The sequence below is a fragment of the Pseudopipra pipra genome, chromosome 5 (assembly GCF_036250125.1).
Source record: "Pseudopipra pipra isolate bDixPip1 chromosome 5, bDixPip1.hap1, whole genome shotgun sequence".
Lineage (NCBI taxonomy): Eukaryota > Metazoa > Chordata > Aves > Passeriformes > Pipridae > Pseudopipra > Pseudopipra pipra.
This window is the reverse complement of record NC_087553.1, coordinates 68,009,731-68,028,644: the sequence shown is the minus strand read 5'-3', so window position 1 is coordinate 68,028,644 and position 18,914 is coordinate 68,009,731. Positions and strand designations below refer to the sequence as shown.

The 18,914-nt window shown below is 40.5% G+C and overlaps 1 protein-coding gene across 1 annotated transcript in view; it reads right to left on the bottom strand.

The window, feature by feature from the left end:
- GRM3 (glutamate metabotropic receptor 3) overlaps positions 1-17,223 on the bottom strand; it is a 103,173-nt gene extending 85,950 nt beyond the window's left edge. Inside the window, exon 1 of the mRNA XM_064656454.1 lies at positions 16,648-17,223. The gene's annotated coding sequence lies outside the window, so the exon portion shown is untranslated. The remainder of the gene's footprint in view (positions 1-16,647) is intronic.
- Positions 17,224-18,914: the final 1,691 nt, after the last annotated feature.

Below are 18,914 nucleotides of genomic sequence, written 5' to 3'. Positions count from 1 at the left end.
GACTTCACAGGAAGACTAAATGATACTTGAGACCTAGAGGCAAAACAATTAGCATAGTTGTGCAACCACTGGAGCCTTTACAGTTGCTTTCCACACACTTAGTTGGGCTGGAGTAACACATGACCCTGAGGGCTCGGGGCACAAGGTTCTCAGCCCTGCAGACAGCAGGAGGCTTCTGGGCAAGAGTGAGGAGACCACTGCCTACATGCCAGGCACAGATTCAGGGCATATGGTACTCTCTACAGGCCCAAAGCTCCTCCAAGGCACTGTAGTCTTACTCCAGAGGAATGTGCCTGAGCTGAGGAAAAGTACCCTGCTTTGTAATTTCAGGTATTCTTGTCTGCTGTCACTCTGAAAAAGTCCTCATGAGTGTTAGACATTAAAGAGGACCAGCTTCCCAAGACATAAGAGGTTAAAAGGAGCTTGCTAGGCAGTCTGGCCACAGTCTGAAGACTCTTAGAAAATTTCAGGGAGGAAAGTGGCTTAGAAGCATCTGAAGGATGTCATCAAGTGTCTTCCTGGGTTCTGCAGTGAGTGGGAGGATTAAAAAAACAGGGGCCCTAGAGCAGGGCTGACAGTCAGTAATGAGGACAACAGCCACGGAATAGCCTGCATATCTCTGACCACCAGGCAATGCCAACCCTTAGTAGAAGGAATATGAATTGACCTCCACTGGCACCAAGCGGAGGTTGAGCAGGAGACAGGAAAATACTATAGCGAAGCTCCTCAGCAAGGAAATACTCCCCAGCCTGAGGTTTAGCCAAGGCTGCTACCTCTAATTGCTTTGCAAGAGAAGACCAAGCCCTAGTGAAGAACAATGAACAGGGAGGGTGAAGTGATACCAGTAACTGTTTACTCAGGAAAGATTTTGAACCAATTTTTTTTTTTTTTGTTGCAATAATCCACTTAGGAAGCACTGTGGCCCTTCAAGGAGATTTTATTGATCATAGCAGAATAGGCCACTAATAGAGAAGAAATTATCAGAGAAAAGGACATTTCTGACATTCTCAATACCTTTTCCATCAAAGCCTTTTCACCAGCAATAGTTATTTACTTACACTCTATTTTATTTTCAAAACAATGTTATTTTCTTCACCAAACACCAAGTCCTTTACTCTAATAGAGTCTAAATATTTTCTTTAATGAGCATAAGAGACAATAATGAATCATGTTAAGCATTCGTTGGAACCATCATGCAAAAAAACTCAATGCCATTTAAAAAACACAATGCACAGGCTGAAATTTGTCATCTCACTAAAGAGCATGAGATTAGTGGTGCTACAATTTAGAATGAAAGCATAATTCCACTGATGAGATTGTCCTTTCCTTTGGAATGCACCCCACTAATCACACAAACAGTCTAAACCATGTCTTATGTTAAAGACCCTAACAGAATGTTCCTATAATGGGTGACAAAATAAAAAAAGAAAAAAAAAACAATCTTAGGACTCTCTCTTTTTCATGAGCATTACTTTGAGTCTTTTCAGTGGCAATGAATGTTCCACGGTTTGACAACCAATTCAGCAGACTGGAAGCTGTCTCAGACTGAGAAGGGGGCCAGTTTCAGACAACTAGAGAAGACATAGACAGACTGTCCTGAAGCTCACAGTTTTCCAAATCCAATCAACAGTCTCAGGTTCATGACAGAGATGGCCAGACCAGATTGTAAGCAAAGCTGAATCAAGCTGAGGGGGTGGGAAATTAATTGGGATGAAAGGAAAATTTTGGCTTCAGTTATTAGCTAAAGCAAAAATGAACTTAAACTGTAAAAATAAATGTTTAGGCTAGACAGTACTGGAAAATGTTCTTATCATAGAGGTACTGAGGCACAGGGACATGCTCTCTGGGAGAGTTGTGGAGTGTCTATGTTTTTAAGTGTCTAAGTTTTTAAGAAAAAAGTAATCTTTTTTCAGATGTGACACAATAATACTGACTCTGCTTTGGGGCAGGAGATAGATTGAATTGTCTCTTCCAGCTTTATTTATGTTGCACAACCCCCATATTTCCTGTATTTACAAGGTAGCGCTGTCCTTGGAGCTTGTAACATTGCAGTTACACTGATTTACACTAGTTGGGGGACTGAGACATGTTCATGACTCATGTTCTCATGCTGTCAAGTCCTCAGCAGCTTCCCACTGGTGATGGCCAAGCTCAGAGTCAGAGGGCAGCATCCAGTCTCAATTACATGGGCAAACAAGCATTCCTGGAGGTAAAGCTTTATTGCAATGCAAGGGCTTTGCTGAAAAGTCCTCTCTACTGCTTGAGTAGGAGCAAGGGAAGGAAGCTGGCTGACTTTGAAAACCCAAAACTGCAGATCTTATTGATCTCTTGAAGCTGCAAAATGATGGAAGCGCAGCACACCTGACAAGTTGAGCAGCATCGCCAGTTGCTGTAACGTAGACCAGCTCTGTTGACTTTGTTGCTAATTTATCACAGTCTAGTCTTTGACCCACTGAATCCTGAATTAAATTTTTATACATTTGTGAACTATTTATTCTGTATGAAAAATCAATATCTTTTTATTGTTCACCTGATTTAGGATGGATAAAAGGAATATTTCAGTATTCTCCAGGGTCAATGCAGAGAGGCCTTGAATGATGAAAGATATGGTATCTTTTGAATAGAAGAAAAATTTCAGGGTAGAAAGAGTGCAATTTAGGCTAAATTTCTTTTCTATCAGTGATATGAATAATGCATTTTTTCACTACCTCATGACAAAACATAATGTCTTTTTGGAAGACAACATCTAATTCTTTATCTCTCTTTAAGAAATAATTATTAATTTTGAAAAAACTTTCTGAATTTCTTTGCATTTTGTAAGAGCCATAAAACCTCCGAGGAGTTATTTGAATTTCAATACTCTCTCCCATTTTTATTAAAATATACTATAACCCTGCTTCAGTAATTAACATGAAGATAGGACTCTTAGTCTAAAAACTGAAATCTCTCATTTGTTTCAAATTTTCCTTAAGTATGCTTTTGATTAAATAATTACTGAACAGCGGTATTAACAATTTATCTATGGTAGGGAGAATATTACAGATTTCTTACTCATGTTGCTGCAGTTTATGCTTTTGCCAGTGTGTTTTATGAGTATTTATTAAAGATGATTCCTTGAGTTAATAACATAAACTACCTACTAGTTTCATAATCATCACTGCAGTGCAGAAAGCTTTAGAGTTACAGTAGTTCTGCATTGACGACGTCAACAGATTTACTGCATTCATTTCCTTATGCAAATATTCCAAAAACATACATAACTTTATAACCTTATATAGTGCACTGCCTACACACACGAGTATCAAAGCCTATGAACATGCAGAATAGACTTTAAAGTTGATAGCACAAGTCGTACTGTTCCTTCCTTTCTTGTTTGTCTACTGTCCTAATGTTAGAACTCTTTTCATATTGGGTTTTGTAGGTACACTTCTGCACAGTCCCTACAGTAAAGGGTGGGACTGCTCATGGTCTTTACCTGACAGACTACGTGGTTGGTTGTGCTGAAGACACTCATAGAGTCTGCGTGTGAACTAAGCAGAGACTTGTGATGCATTCTTGCTCTCTATACATACATGATTTGCCCTTGCACGGCAGAATTTGCCTCTCTCTTGCAGGACAACCTTGTTTGCTCTGAAATGTGTCCATTTTTCCCCCCTTTTCCCCAAGAGAAGCATGACGCTGTCTGCTCTGACTGCTGCACCTCACCAACTCAGCAGTGGAGGCTCTGCTTAGCTGGCAAGTGTCTAGATTGCAGCAGAAGGAGAAGTTTGAAACACTGAGGCCCTGGGACAGGAACCCTCAATTATGTCACTTGGAGAAAAAGAGGGTTAGGAGGGACCCTGAAATATCTTGATCTTCCTTTGCTATTACCCAAGTCAAGATCAATTTTACTTATGACTTATCTATTTGTTTAGCTTGTTTTTAAATACTTTGGTGACAGGAATCTTCTAGATTTCCCAGCAGTTTAATTCTGTTTTTCCCACTCTTTAAAGTTAAAAGCTTTTCATAAGGTCTAGTCTTCTGTGAGACAACTTAAGTCTTTTACTTACCTGTGATAAATCTTTTTTTCACATAACTCTTCATGTGGATATTCTCTGCACTCTGAAAGATTTATGTTCCTTCTAAAAACATAATTCTCAAAACTGGGAACCATACTCCAAAACTGTCCCTACTATTGTTGAGTAGAGATTAATGTTTACATGCCAAATCTTGAAGACAATATTCCTATTTATTAATCCCAGTAGGAATTTTCCCTTTTCCACAGCAATATGATACCATGATGTTGAGTCATGCTCTGCTTCTGAGCTTCTCTAGCCTTGGATCCATTCCTGTTGCACTGCTACCTGGCCTGTTCCTCATTTCTCATATTTGTGGCAATACCTGTGTAAATAATTTTATGGTGAGTCTATTTCCCTCCAGGAGTTATTCTGGGAGCCAGAATCTGACAATATTAAAGTGTAACTAATCTGAATAAGAATTGCTTTTTAGAACTCAGAAGACATAATAATCAAGTTAGTTACCAATAACTCTCTGTCCTCTACTTATCTGGCAAACAGATAGTCAATTACACACCAGAATAATGTACAAACCAATACAGAATAACAGTCACCAATCAGCAATTAATTTTAGAACAATTCTTTTTGGTCAGGTACAGTCAGACCACTTTTATAGAACATTGTATAGAATTATGTATAATTTTGCAGAATAATATGTCAATTAATCATGAAGAGTATCTGGAATCAATACAGATGGAGAATGCATTCACTTTAATCTTATTGAAGGAATTTAAGTTTTATTTTAGGAAAAGAGCAGTACAGAGAGTTCCAGTTACATCTTGAAGTCCTTCTGCTACTGCTGTCATGGAAGTTTTGCTTGAGAAAGGACTATAGGATGCAAGACCTGCATTTCAAGTGAATTTTTTTTATTAACAAATAAACACAGGTGAATTAATACATGAAAAATAATTTTGGCAGGGATAATAATGGAAACAGATAGAAAGAATATTGAATGGATTAGCAAACCTAATTGGTCTTAGGTTGCCTAATGCACCATTAGCCTAGTGCTTAATTCCTCTCAGTCCATTCGTCTTTGCAGCTCCTACTCTCTACAGATAAATGTGGATCATTCCAAACGTGCTTTTGTTTTTGAAACAATTGTATTAGTATTTAACTGTAATCATTGGCATGGAAACCGTGTCATAAATGGGAATGGACAAAAATGGGACATGCTAGAGTACCTATTAACTAGTGCTTAAAAAAAAGTGTTCAAAAAAACTCACAGCACTCTAAAATACAACTGTGATGAGTCCTGCTGATTAAATATAGATGACTCTTTACATGGAAGCTGTTTTTTTAAGGTTTTGGGAACATGCTGTTGACCATTCAATAAGTGGCATTGCAATGCTAGACCCTGCTGACCATGATCAGGAAGTGCATCCTAGGTACTTGATTTATTTATTATGATCTATGTTCAAGAGACAACATATCAGATTAGTGTTCGGGATTGCTTTGCTACTGGTGGAGGGGAAAACCCATCAAGCTGCATCCCATGGGTTGCCGGAAGGTGTCCCTCTGTGTGTCTCTATCCCAGACCGTAAAAAATTCTCTCACATAGAGACCAGTGTTCCCTTTCACCCAGTACATCCAAGGAGTGCTTATTTGGCAGTCTCAGTGTGACCAAGTTAGACAGAGGAAAGGGACTGTTCTCATATATGATGGCTTGTGCTCTGGTGGAGTCACGCCACTTAAATCTTCAAAGCAGCTGCTTACCTGTTCAGTGGGAATTGAAGGCTTGGAAGTTAATGGTCAGGAACTAATGAGTTGGACTGGATGTGTTTTAATTTACTGAGATATATTAAAACAGCATGTTGATTAGCTTGAAGGCTAGAAGGGACATTTTTGTTGCAATGTTAAGGTGCTCCATGAATTACTACAGATGCTCAAGTAAAAGCTTTTTTTTCCCTTTCTTTCTGAGGTTTTCTTTCTTTTTTTTTTTTTTTAGTAGTAACAAATACTCTCTTATGTATGAACCTTACAGATGCAAAGGGTTCTCTAAGGAGCCTTTAGGGCAAGTACCTGTGGCAGCTTCATTAGGACCTCTCTGACATTATCCATGTCCTGCACAGTTTGGGAAATGTTCTAGACTGACCAGGGAAAAGTTTGAGCCTTAATAAAAGAAAAATTAAACAAGCGAGGCACAAAGTGTATCTTGGGGGCATGAAGTTTGGATTCTTGCCTAATGTCACATTCATCAGGCTTAATGTAGATGAACTCTGTGTGGGTTTGCCAGCAGCAAAATTGAACACCTCATTCGAGACCTCCTGGTGCATTGCTCTGTGGTTATGCTCCTGAAAGCAAAAACGGCTTCTACCTTTTCATGGACCCGCAGCTGGAACACCCAAATGAATATGAATTCCACATTTGTATCCATCACTCAGCTCTGCAATGTTCTTTGATACATTTTATGCTTGGAGTTGGTCTGGAGTCTTCCCTTCTAGAAACGCTCCGGGGAGCTTTTCTTTGACTTGTGGACAGTCAGGCTGCTGGCTGAAGTTAGTGACCATGATGGTAATTTCATGCTAAACATGCTAAACCTGTGTCATGCTGAACATGATACATGCTAGACAATGCAGCAGCCAAGCATCCCCTTTCTGTAGCAATGACTAAACCAAGAGAAGTCATTGCCCATACAGATCCTTCTGGCAAAGACAAAGCAACAGGTTGTGCAAACTGCCTAAAAAATTTTCTTCTGAAGTGTTAAGGAGGACTTGTTTGGTTGGAGTTGTATGTGGCTGCAAACTAGAAATGACCACAAGCCACCAAGAAAAAATGTAGCAAATTGAAAGGTGATGGGACAAGAACATCACTATGGCTCTGTGCAGCTCCTGAGGGCTCCTTGGGCAAAATGCTGACTGGAGCGAGGCTTGAAGCATAGAACAAATGAATAGTACAAAGGATTTCTTTGAGGAGTGTTGTATTCAAGACAAGTGAAGTCAACCCATTCATTGGCTGTACTCATCTTTTGGGTATGAGTCCAAAGGGCTACTGGAGAAGGTCAAAAGGAAAGCAGCAAGAATAACAAGAGATTAAAAAAAGCAAATGGCAAAAAGAAAAGCAATTATTTCACTGAGTCAAGAGGAGATGACTGAGAGGAACATTACATAAATGAACGTTAAACAGCTGAAATCTAATCCCTTTGCACCATAAAAGTCTGGAATGGAAAGGAAAGTACTAAATTGCTTTGAGTTTCCATAGCAGAGAGGATAAGAGTGATAGGCTCTGTTGCAAGAAGTGGGATTTAGTTAAACTTTTGGAGACCTTCTGTCCATAAGAACAGTGAAGCACAGACATATGCTGTTGCAGGAGGCTGTGAAATTTCTGCCATTGCAGATTTTAAGGAAATCATTCAACAAGTATTAGTTAATGAAGATTTAAAGAGAGTTTATGCCATCTTTGGAGGGGAAGATGGATCAGATGAAGTCCTTACTGGTGTCATTATCTGTGGAACTATAAATGCTGCGTTCAGGCAACGAGAACGTTGTGTACAATCTTTGAAAATGAGGAATCTTACATAAAAAGGACCTCTTTCTATCATTTCCACCCTGATGGATACTGCACTCTTTCAGGATAAGTTCTAATTGGAACCTTGTGCCTTTGCCAGGAAATCACAGGGACTAAGAAGCCCTATTACTCTCTGCAGCCTCTCCCTGGACATTGATTTAAGGTATTTAGGTATAAATGGGACTATTTATCTGCATTCTTCCCTAAAACTGGTGAATGGGGGATTGAAAGATTGAAAGATTATATGGAGACTTGACTTCACCTTACCTACTGGTCAAAATAACTGCATTTTAGGGAGCAGGAGCATTTCCCAGAGATAAGCAGACAACAGGGCACTGCTGGATCACACCATTCCCTGATACTACAGTTGCTGTAAGCTTCAATTTACATTTCACCCTTTGGCCAAAAACCTGGGATACAAGTTTATATCCCAGCTCCCTGGTGTTACTTCCAGACTAGATTTTCATTCTTTTCTTCATAGTGAATAATGCCACTAGGAATATGTTTATCTGAGCTTGATACTTAAGGTATTAGCATTAATCTCTAAGCTTTGTCCTGGATCTCTGCTTCTGGGAAAAATCTTGGTTAGATGACTGATATTATCAAGAAATTCATAGTCCTTAGAAATCTCAGAAAGGTCAATGAAACAATAAAAATAAGTCAATTTTCCCCTATTCATCAGAAGTCTCTAGTGCTGTTGAAGTGCCTGATATTACCAATTGTCTTTTAGTCTCTGAAACTGTTAAAATAAAGACACCTTTCCCACATTTTCCTTCTCTGCATTTCACAAGTTCTTGAGGTTCTTTTAACCTCATTCTCCCCTCTTTGTTTGCTTAGAGGATCAAAGCTTTTTTATTTATTTCTTTTTCCTCACAAACAGTTTCTGGAGTGTTAAAAAGCACCACCAGTATACTGAGTTTACATTACAAACAAGTTAAAATTCCCAGTCTTTCAGAGCTTTTCTCCTAGGATACCAAGGAAAGCAAAGTTCAGCTAAACTGCACAATTAATTGGAGATCACTTCTGAGTGAAGAAGAAAAGGTTGCTTGAAGGGGAGCTATTCTCTTCTTGGAGATTTAAAGTCCACTTCAGAAAGCAAAGATGTTATTCTCTGAAAGTTATCTGATTTTATTTGTATTCCTGGACCTACTCTATTAGGTTATCTTCCCTTTTCACTCATAAAATCATCTTAATGAATCAACTGTGGGACTGGCCATAAGTAAATGTATTCTTATTGACAGTCACGTTGACAGGGAAATGAATGAAAAAGACATGGGTTGCATGTTGTTTTTGCTGGAATAGCAGTGAGGTTTGTTTTGCTTTCATGACCCTGAGACAGGTAATTTATTTCTTGATTATATTTTATAATAATGGTAAGATAAAGAAACATGTGGTATATAGTTTAAGAGCATTTGGCTAAAACAGACTTCAGTGTTGGTCTACCATTCCCACACAATTGCTCTCCTTTTTCTTAACTTCCAAGAGCAAAGACTGGTCTGATAACTCAACCTGGCGCATCAGTCAATGTAGGATGGGCTCACACCTGTCTAAGAAAATGCACTGTCTGTTGATCTCATTGTCTGTAATTGTCAGGGCTCTTCTAAAGCCATGATAGCTGCAAGGAAGAAAGCGAGCAAGCACGATTAAGAGATTACAAGGGAATACACTGAAACAGTTGCATGGCAGATGTGACAAGTGTACTTCAGTGTGTTCTTACAGTGTTTGGAAAAAAATCTAAGAAGATTCCTATAAACTCTGTAAATTTCCTAGTAAAATGTAATTTCGTGGACAAATATTTCAGAATAAGGAAAACAAGATCCTTATTACTGTCTATGCAAATAACGTGCTGTAACATCCAGCGAGCATTGTAAGGTATCCTTTTCACACAATTTAATCCAATATTACTACCTTGATGTCCCATGTGGGTGTTTTCTTTCCCCTGCTTTTTACAAGGCAAAGTTAAATACTGGTAAAATACGTCTGCTATAAGGTAAAATCAAGATGTTTAATTTGTTGTGTACAGAAACACTCAGAAATTCTTCAATGGAACCAAAGGAGGTGTCAGTTGACACCTCATGAAGTTGTCCTTCTGACTGATGGTTAGTAAAAATGCCACTAAAAATCTATGATAAAAAGTGAAGAAATCCATAGCCATATTCTTAATTAAAGAGAATTAACACTCAAATACATACACAATCTCACCAAAAATTATGATGACCCTTTTTGAAAAGTCACTTGTTATGGCAAAACCAATTATATTTTTGCATAAAAATATGATTTTTTAAAATTATCTTGCAGATAAAGATACTTTTAGACATTTCTTATCTATGTGAGCTTATCCAAACAAACTCTTTTAACACCTTAGAGCTGAACCCTACATGTCTTACAACACAATATCTTTATTTTTCTTTTTACCTCCATTCTTTTGATTATTATCTGTTTTCTCTTGTCTTGAAAATGCACAGAAATAAGGGGGGGGGAAATAACCATTCTATGATTTCTGAAATATCCCCAAAATTTGCTTCTTGATTTTTATCGAATCTCTGGCTATGTGACACTAACAGCAGGGTAGCCAATTTCTGCTATGCACTGCAAATGTAATATTTTCAAACACTAACAGAACAATGTCTCCTCATGCTTTCCTGATACTTTCTTCACTGGATTATATGACCACTCTGAATGAAATTCATAATAACAATATAATATATCCTGATTATAAAGCAATATAAAAATTGCTAGGCAATAAGTACTGGATCAAAAAATATCTCATCCAAAAATCTCCCATAAAACATGCATGAAGAAATGTTCACTCAAAACCAGCTGCAAGTGTCCCATCATGAAAGCATGGCACATACAAACTTTGGACAGTATGGGATCTAAGGATACTTAATTGCAGCTACATTATGAAGAACGGACAACCATCCTGATGCAGTGAGCTGTACATTAAATTGTCCAAGGTCAACAAGGTCAGGAATGGTCCGGGAGCCTCTCAAAGAACACACTAGGTCCTTACAGGGCTCCGTTCCTCACCAGGGAGGAGGAGTGTATTTAGTCTGAATTCCCACAGCAGAGGACTAGGCTTATTGGAAAATTTCTGCGCCATCTAAGCCCTTCTGTTACATGTCTGTGGAGCAGGGAGCTATATCACTGATGAAACAATATTTAGGAATTTTTAGGAATGAAAAAATTTAGTAATACATTTAGGGATAAATTTTAGGAATTTAGGTATGGGACAATATTTTTTTAAGATTTTCAAACACTTTTCAAATGGTGTCCCACCCTATACTTCATAGATTGATGTAATGGTCATTGGTTTGATCACACAGTATTAAACAACTGTTGCAAACCACTGAAGTCCCTCAGCGTTAGATTTGGCATCTGACACACTGGTTTTGCTGGAAGAGGTTTACAGTCTCTCGGCAAAGTCGTACAGCCCCTTGTATCATTTATCTCAGGCAGCCTCCTTACAGGGCTAATTCTAGAGAGGAATCCCACTACTGCCAAATCTCAGACTTGGTGAATTGCCTGCAGCATCCTCCTGCACAGACTGCAAGGCATTGCTTCAGTCAGCCTGACAACATGTGCAGTTGAGGACCAGCCACCACAAAACAAAGAGGTTGAGGCTTTGCAGAGCCCCAGATTATGTAGTTGTGTTAACTTCTCCAGATGCAGCATTTAGGTAACATAAAAATTGTCCCTGGTTTGAGTGTGGGCTTGTTGGTGGAGCTTTTCAGGGGAATGGAAGCTAATGTATAAGCTTACTGTATTTCTCAGCTGAGGCTGCTTTCAGTCACTATATCTTGGACATTTTCTTTTCCATCAGCATGTCATCTTCTAGATAAAGATTTTTCACAGTTTTCAGGTTCCCTTCAGCTCTTTTTCTCTGGCAACCTCAGGCCCTGCCTCCTCCTCTGTACCAGTGGGAGGTGACTTCCCTGTACTACCCACCCCCTCTGTTCCTCTTTCCTTTTTTTATTGGCAATCTTTGCTTCCAGCCTTTGTCTGTGCTTTTTCTCTGATGTCATGATTTCATTTTTCCCCCTGTTTTATTCTTCACTTTGTCCTCCTCTCAAGTACTCCTCATTTTCTCAAGAGCAGTTCTGCTTCTTCTTACCTGTGTATTCTACCTCCCATTCTCAGCACCCCTTCTTTCAGATACACTGTTGCTTAAGGGGTACTCCAAGCTAACACATTCATCCTTCTTTTCATGAGAAAATAATTGTCCCACTAATTCTCCTATGGTTCTGACCTATGAATGTACTGACTTTTTGGTCACCCACTTAGCTTTTGACTTAATTCTTCCTTGTGTGCACTTGATTCCTTTGGAATCTGACAATGTCTCCATTGACTTCATCACCTTCATCTACCTTACAATCTCTTCTTCCCACAACTGAGTTATCATTTAGTTTATTTTTCTTCCAGCTTGAATACTCATTTGAATATCTTCACTTATCTTTTTTCCTTTTCTATCAAGCTCTTTTCTTCTTATTATTTTTCTCATTTTGTCTCATACAGAAGTATTTTCCTCAACCTTTTTTTTTTTTACTTTCACAACTTTTTTCCTTCTGTATTCAGTCTTCTAATGGAGAATTTCCACCAAGAATCCACCAAGAGTTTACTCCAAGTTCCTATTTCACCCATGAAAAGTTTATCAACCATTCCTTCTGCACACACCTTGCTTGATATGTGTTTCTTATATATACTTGTGATCATACTGTATCCCTTTGTATGCACCAGGAAAGTGACTTTCAAGGTCAAGGTCATCAGTACTATCAAGTTCAAGCCAATTGCCAGACCTTAAAGCAGTCTGAAGTAAGGCTCCCTCAGTAACTGGGGTTAAGACCGTGCTTTTTCATGTGGATAAGTTGGGTCTTAGATGGTTTGGAAAAGCTGCTACTCTGCCTCTTAGCTTTTTGGGAAAACCTGTTGATTTATTTGAGGAGCCCATAGGTTCCTATACAAGCAGTACAATTCCTGATTACATAAATGCTCCCATAATCTCAGCATAGCTATAAAAAAAAAGCGTGATAATAATTCCGACATCATTTCATATTTGAGAGGATGAATATGAGACAAAAACAACATACTTCTATAGCCTATTTTTGAGGGGTGTAATTTCCTGTTGCTCTACTAAATTCTCTTCTTTTTGACTTTAATAGGTTCACAGCAATTTAACCCTCATAAAAATTTTCTGCATTACTTTGAAAAGGCTGGAAACAAGACAGCATATTTCTTGCAGTATTTTTGAAAATCTGCACATCCCTGAAACAAAATGTCTGAAAATCTCTTAAAATAGTAGATAACCCAATCCATTTAGGTTTCACAGTGGATTCTGGGCTTACCTGAAGAAAGAGGTAATTGCATGAATCTGCAGTAGTTAAAACACTTCTACCAATGAACTGTGGTTTTGTCTCAGTGGAAATACCTGACAATTGCACTGAGGCTGTTCCCAGGCATCATTGTGCCTAGGAGGAATTCTTAATTTTTTTGTCATTTTATTCCTACTAGTAAATTAAACTCAGAATTTTCAGCCAATCTGTATCTTTGTAAAATGAAATGGGTCCCAGATTTTTCTGCCAGTTTAGGGCTGGATTACCACAGTGAAAGTTGTCTTGCTAAGTTATTAGCAAGAAACAGTCACAAGCAGAGACTTAAGAAGATGGTACCAGCCAAAGGATACTATATTCCTTTCCTGCCACCTTTGGATCCCAGGTCCACCACAGTTGAGCTCTAAACATTCAGCACTGGCTGCAGGGACAGGGTGGCTGATTATCCCTTTGGTTACCCCTTCTCGGTGCCTGTGGATACCCCTCCATTGCAAATGCAACACACTCAGGGATTAAAGCACAGCCTTATTCTCCACAATAGTAGAGAGCAAGAGGACAATCTTCTCTTTAACTCTCTGACATGGAATACATTCTTGATTAAGCTTTAAACCAGCTCTCAGTTTTATATCAATAAGCAGAATCCCCCCCCCCCCAACAGTCAATATTACATGATCTTCTTCACAAGAGCTGATGTAGCTTACCATAATTATACATATTCCCACACAAACAGTAGTGCTGTCTGATCCTGGAGTGTGTCAAACGCCTTGGTGTTTTTCTGTGGCATCCTGAGAGTGATTTTATCAATGACAAAAATTCATACTACCAAATCAATAACTATAGTACAACAAGTTGGGGCAAACAAGGTTCAGAAATCCTGATAAACATTTTATAGGGCTTTAGAAACAGCTTTCAAAAACTGATAAGAGAATGAATTCCCTTCAGCAGGATGCTGTTGGCAAGTTTAACAGCCTCATACACGGGATCTCACACCCTGTGAAAGCTTTAGGTTGGATTCTCCAATCACACTGCTAAACCAGGCTCTTGGTGGATGCACACTTCATGTGTCCACCAGATTTAAAGGTAAAATTGCAGTTTGACTCAGCATAAACAACATTAGAACCAGGTCATTCATGTCTTATAGGATTCTAAGTGGGACTATGTGACTTACAGCATAATGTATGTTCTGTCGGACACTTCCATGGGCGAGTTGTGTTGGCACAAGACATCCAAATAGCTCTTTCTTTAAATGCCAGTATGTCTCCCTACACTGTCTTCATTTCCAAATTTGGCTCCACTTATGTAACACAGACCACTGAACTGAATGATAGCATTGTTTGTATTGTATTTCTTTTGTTTTGTCTTTCTAGTCTGATTTAGTACTTTGCTTTGTCACATTTATTTAACTATAAAAACATTATGTGAATCCAAGATGATACTTTATCCCTGCATCTTGCTCTAGATCCACTCTTTCAATGATAAAATTAGAATCTTACTCCTAGACAAGGTGTCAACATTTGCCTAAAAAAACTTTATTCCCTTATTTGTAGAAGCTTATAAGTAGGTCATCAGCACAAGTAACCCAGGCAAACATCAAGAGTGATTAGAAAAGCATCTTGGCTCCAGGATGAAAGTCTAGTTTTAGTGCACTTGATACCAATGCCATTTTGCTTGGTTTAAAGTTATAGAGCAGTAAAGCAATTGGTGGATTTTCTATTTTGAAGTTTTATTTTTGATATATGATGCAGGGCTCTGGAAATATTGAGAGTAGCAGTGGACAGCATCAGTCTTAAAAAAACCCCAAAGTCCAAAACCAACCAAACAAAACAACCCAAGAAAAAAGCCACAGAAATTGAAGTATGATATATTCTAGTGAAGCACAAATTAACTTGCATTGCTCTTCAAATAATCAGTTCATTAAGAAGGATTTTCATGAATTGTTACTGATTTCACTCAAAGGATGAACATCACAAAAGTACAATTTTTCTATTACGTTAATTGTGAATAAAAGTAGTTAATGTGCAATTTTCCCCAATATAACCTTAACTGTGAATAAAAGTAACTTAATACGTAATTTTGTCCAATATAACTGAGGAGTTACATTTTATCGTAATACATTTATCAATGTAAATAAGAGCAGAAGAAGTCATCATGATTTAGGTGCATTTGAAGAAAATGAAAAAAGTAATTTTCCTAAAATATGTATTGGATCGGGTGGGTTGTGTGCTTTTCAAATTGTTTTCATGCATATTTAATCAACGTGAGACATATACTTATGCAAGGTGAAATAGGTACCAGTCTGTGTCCCAGGCTGTTCTGTTTTACAGTTTTCCAATTGAGATTTTTTTTAAAGCTTATCTAATTAATGATTAAAAAAACAATAACTAAAATAATCTTCAGCAGGTGGCATAAACTGAGAAAAAGCCAAGGAACTCACAAACTACCAGCAAACCCTTAGTTCAGTTCAGTGCAGTATTGGTGCGATGCCTAGTTTTTCAAAAATTGCTTGGGTTTTACCAAGATTGCTGAAATACAGAGGTGGATACATAAAATAATTCATTGAAATACTGAAACACTACAATAACCTGGGAGGATAAAGCCCTCAAAATCCAACACACCCTCCAAATCCTACCTATACACTGGCATAGAAACATACTTTCTCACACCCACATGTGTATTTTGGCAGAGATGTGTGCCTGGCACACAGAGAGATGGAAGGTAAGTACCTGCACACCTCTAGGTCTACAGAGGGTTAGATAAACACCATCTAGGAATAGAAACACAATCCTATGAATCTGTACATATAATACATCCACATGCATCCGGGCAAACACATAAGCATGGATATACACACCCACACACCCAGAGACACGGGGACATAGGCAAGGCACATGCACAGACACAGACAGCTCCATAAGCACACACATATACCTACACAGCTGGCTGCATACTCACATGGACAGACAGATATACGGGCATGTGTGTGAGGGAGAGTTTACACTGGCTCTGCTAATTTCTCCTTCCTTTTTGAAGCATTCCAATTTTAGGATCCTGGAGTGAGTCAGGTCCCTTCAGGGGAGATATTCCCAGAGGAGCAAAGCACTTCCAATTTCTTTAACGTTCCCCACCTCTCTCTCGCTCTCTCCCAACAGCAGATCCAGAGAGATGAGCTGGGCACCCAGCACGGCTCTCCCAGATGCTGCCTTGGCACTTTCCACCCCAGCTTAAGGAAGAGTATAGGATGGCAAGCTTAAGATCTCTTCACTTCACCCCCAAAGCCTGCAGGAACAAGAACCTCTGGGCAACATCTGGACACAGCTCCTTTCTGCACGCTCCCCTCACCTCCCCATGCCCCCTCAGCTGTGGGACTACAGGGATCCCCCTGTACGCTACCTGTCCTCTGCAGGTGTGAAAACCCTTGTCCCCCTCCCCCCTTCCCCGTTTCTCCTGGCCCCTGAATCCCATCAGTAAACGTCTTCGCAATCCGCCACTCTCAACTTTTTCCCGGCTGCAAAATCCGCAACCCCCCGGGCAGCGGCTGCATCCAGTCCGGAGGGCAGGATGGGGCGGGAGTGGGTTGCAGGGACCCGGGATGCAGGGATCAAGGCTGCAGGGTGTGGGATGGAAGGACTGATATGAAAGGACCGGGATGTGGAATACGGAGATGTGAGGACCGGGATGCACGAATCTGAGACGCAGGATGCAGAGATCAGGATGTGGGATGCAGGGACCAGGACACCGGATACCGGTGCCCAGCTCCTTACCGTGCAATGAGGGTAGGTCCTGGCGAGGGTCTCCAGCTGCTCCCGGACATCGCGGGCCTCCCGATGTGCTCGTTAAACATCCACCGGGGAGTCTCACCCCCCAAACTTGTGCGAGCTGCTTCCTCTGGGAACAATCACCCTTTCTCCCCCTCACCTTGGATCTGATCCCAATGGAAACTCATCAAGCGGTCAGAGGTAAGGCTGTGAGAGAAGGAGAAGAAGAGCGGGGGCAACGGGACAGAGAGATTGCGATCACCAAGCGATGATCCCCTTCCTTTCCCCTCTCCTCTGGAGCACCCGCTTCCCGTTCCTCTGACCAACTTTGGCTCTGCTTGGCCAGGCAGCGCCTGGGACCGGCGCTGTGAATTGGGGTCCCTTTTCGCAGTCTGTCATCTTTCTAGATTTCCTCTCCTTTCTGGGCAAAGGGGATTGTCGCAAAGCTTTAAATTAGGAGGCGACCTAGAGTTACAAAGACAGGGAGTGGGAGCTGCTGGCGTTCGCAGACCGCCTCCCCCGGCACTAGGCTGCGCGGAGGGGCAGGCTGCGCCTTATCCCTACCATTTATTAGTTGACTGCGCTCCTAGTTCTCACTGTGGAGCTGGCTATCGCTCCTGGCACGGCCGGGAGCGGGATTGTGGCAGGAACCCTCGGAGGGAGGAGAGCCCCATGCTGCGGGGCTCCCCGCGGTTGTTTAACTGCGCCGGCAGCGCGGGCAGGAGCGCAGCCCGGCCCCGGGGGGGAGGACAGGAGTGATGGGGGGGGACGGGACACGGGGACGCTGCTGTCGCCTGGCAACCCTGCATCCCTGCCCCGAGCATCCCTCCTCTAGCACCCTGATTGGACGGGCCCGCGGTGGCGGGGGGGGGACACACACACACGCCCCTTCGAGGATGCTGCGCCCCGGCACTGCGACTTGTCGCATCCTCAAAAAGCCGGGAGCGGGCGAGGGGAATACGGAGCAGCGGGGAGTGCCGAGGCGGTTCAGGGCGTTGTATCACCGTCCTCCTGCTGTTTCCCTTTCAGCTGGCTTGATCAATTTGTTTCTGCTTTACATCTCCTAGAAAAAGAATGTGTCGGTGTATGTATGTATATATGAGTGGATGGATGGATGGATGGATAGGTAGGGGCAAAAGAAAATATAGAAAGAAAATATACAAATGTATGCATATATGTATAAACAAATATGTATTTGTATATACAGATAGATGTATATGTATTATCTATAATCTCTACATTAACTCTCTATGTTCTAACTCTCCTATATGGGAAGAAAGAAGAAAAATAGTTACTGAGAAAAGATCACTCTAGAATGCAGCAAAGCTGGATGCAAAAGGAAAAGAAAGCTACTTTTTGTGTTACAAATGTTTGAAACCAAAGGTTTGCGTCACCTGGAGTGTTAACAGAAGGTTGTGGTCCTAAACAGAGAATTAAACATGGTGAGGTGAGTGAGATGTAACAGTCAGTGAGGATGGATGCGTTGCATTCAGAGGGGGTGAGTTTAAGCTGTGCTGCATGGGGCTGCTGGTATTATATGTGGCTTCATTGCTCATTCTCTGCTATGGGGGGACAGTGAGCAGCTGCTTCCTGCTGGTTGAGTGTAGTATGGAGAGGGTGTGCGTAAAATCCCAATACCTTTCCACCATAACTCCAGCTGGGACACTGTGAATTTCTCAGTATTCAGCAGGGAGAAGGCCATTGTCCACTTCTCCCTCAATGCTTCCCCCCCACCTTTGGACTTGACTCCCCATTAGTGCTCTAGTAAAGCAAGGAAAGAGACACTGCAGTCAGGAGCTGCAATCCAGCAGCTCACATGGGGCCACTATTGTTTCAGCAGCCATGGTTCCAGTAAGGAATTAAGCCAAAGTAAAAGGAAATAAAACAAAATAATCTGTTTCTGCTTCGTAATATTTTATGTTAAGTTATTTAACATCTGTTTACTTTTGTGATCTAACCATTACATTTGAGCTACTTGGCTAATTTTATGAGGTTTTTCTTTCCTGTAAGCCAAGGACATTTGCTAAGATGTGCATGTTAAACTGTGCCATTAAGAGCTAAAGGTAAACAGGGAGCAAAATGAAAGAGATCAGTTTCTCTCAGGTTTAACCTTAATGTAAATTGGAATAAAATGTGCATGGGACATTACATTAACATCAGGGTAAAAAGGAACGAATAGGAAATCAGAACCATGTCTTTCAAATCATAGCACAATTTGACAAATAGGTTGGAATATAATTATTTGGACAGTCTTGCAGGCTGCTTGCCAGGAA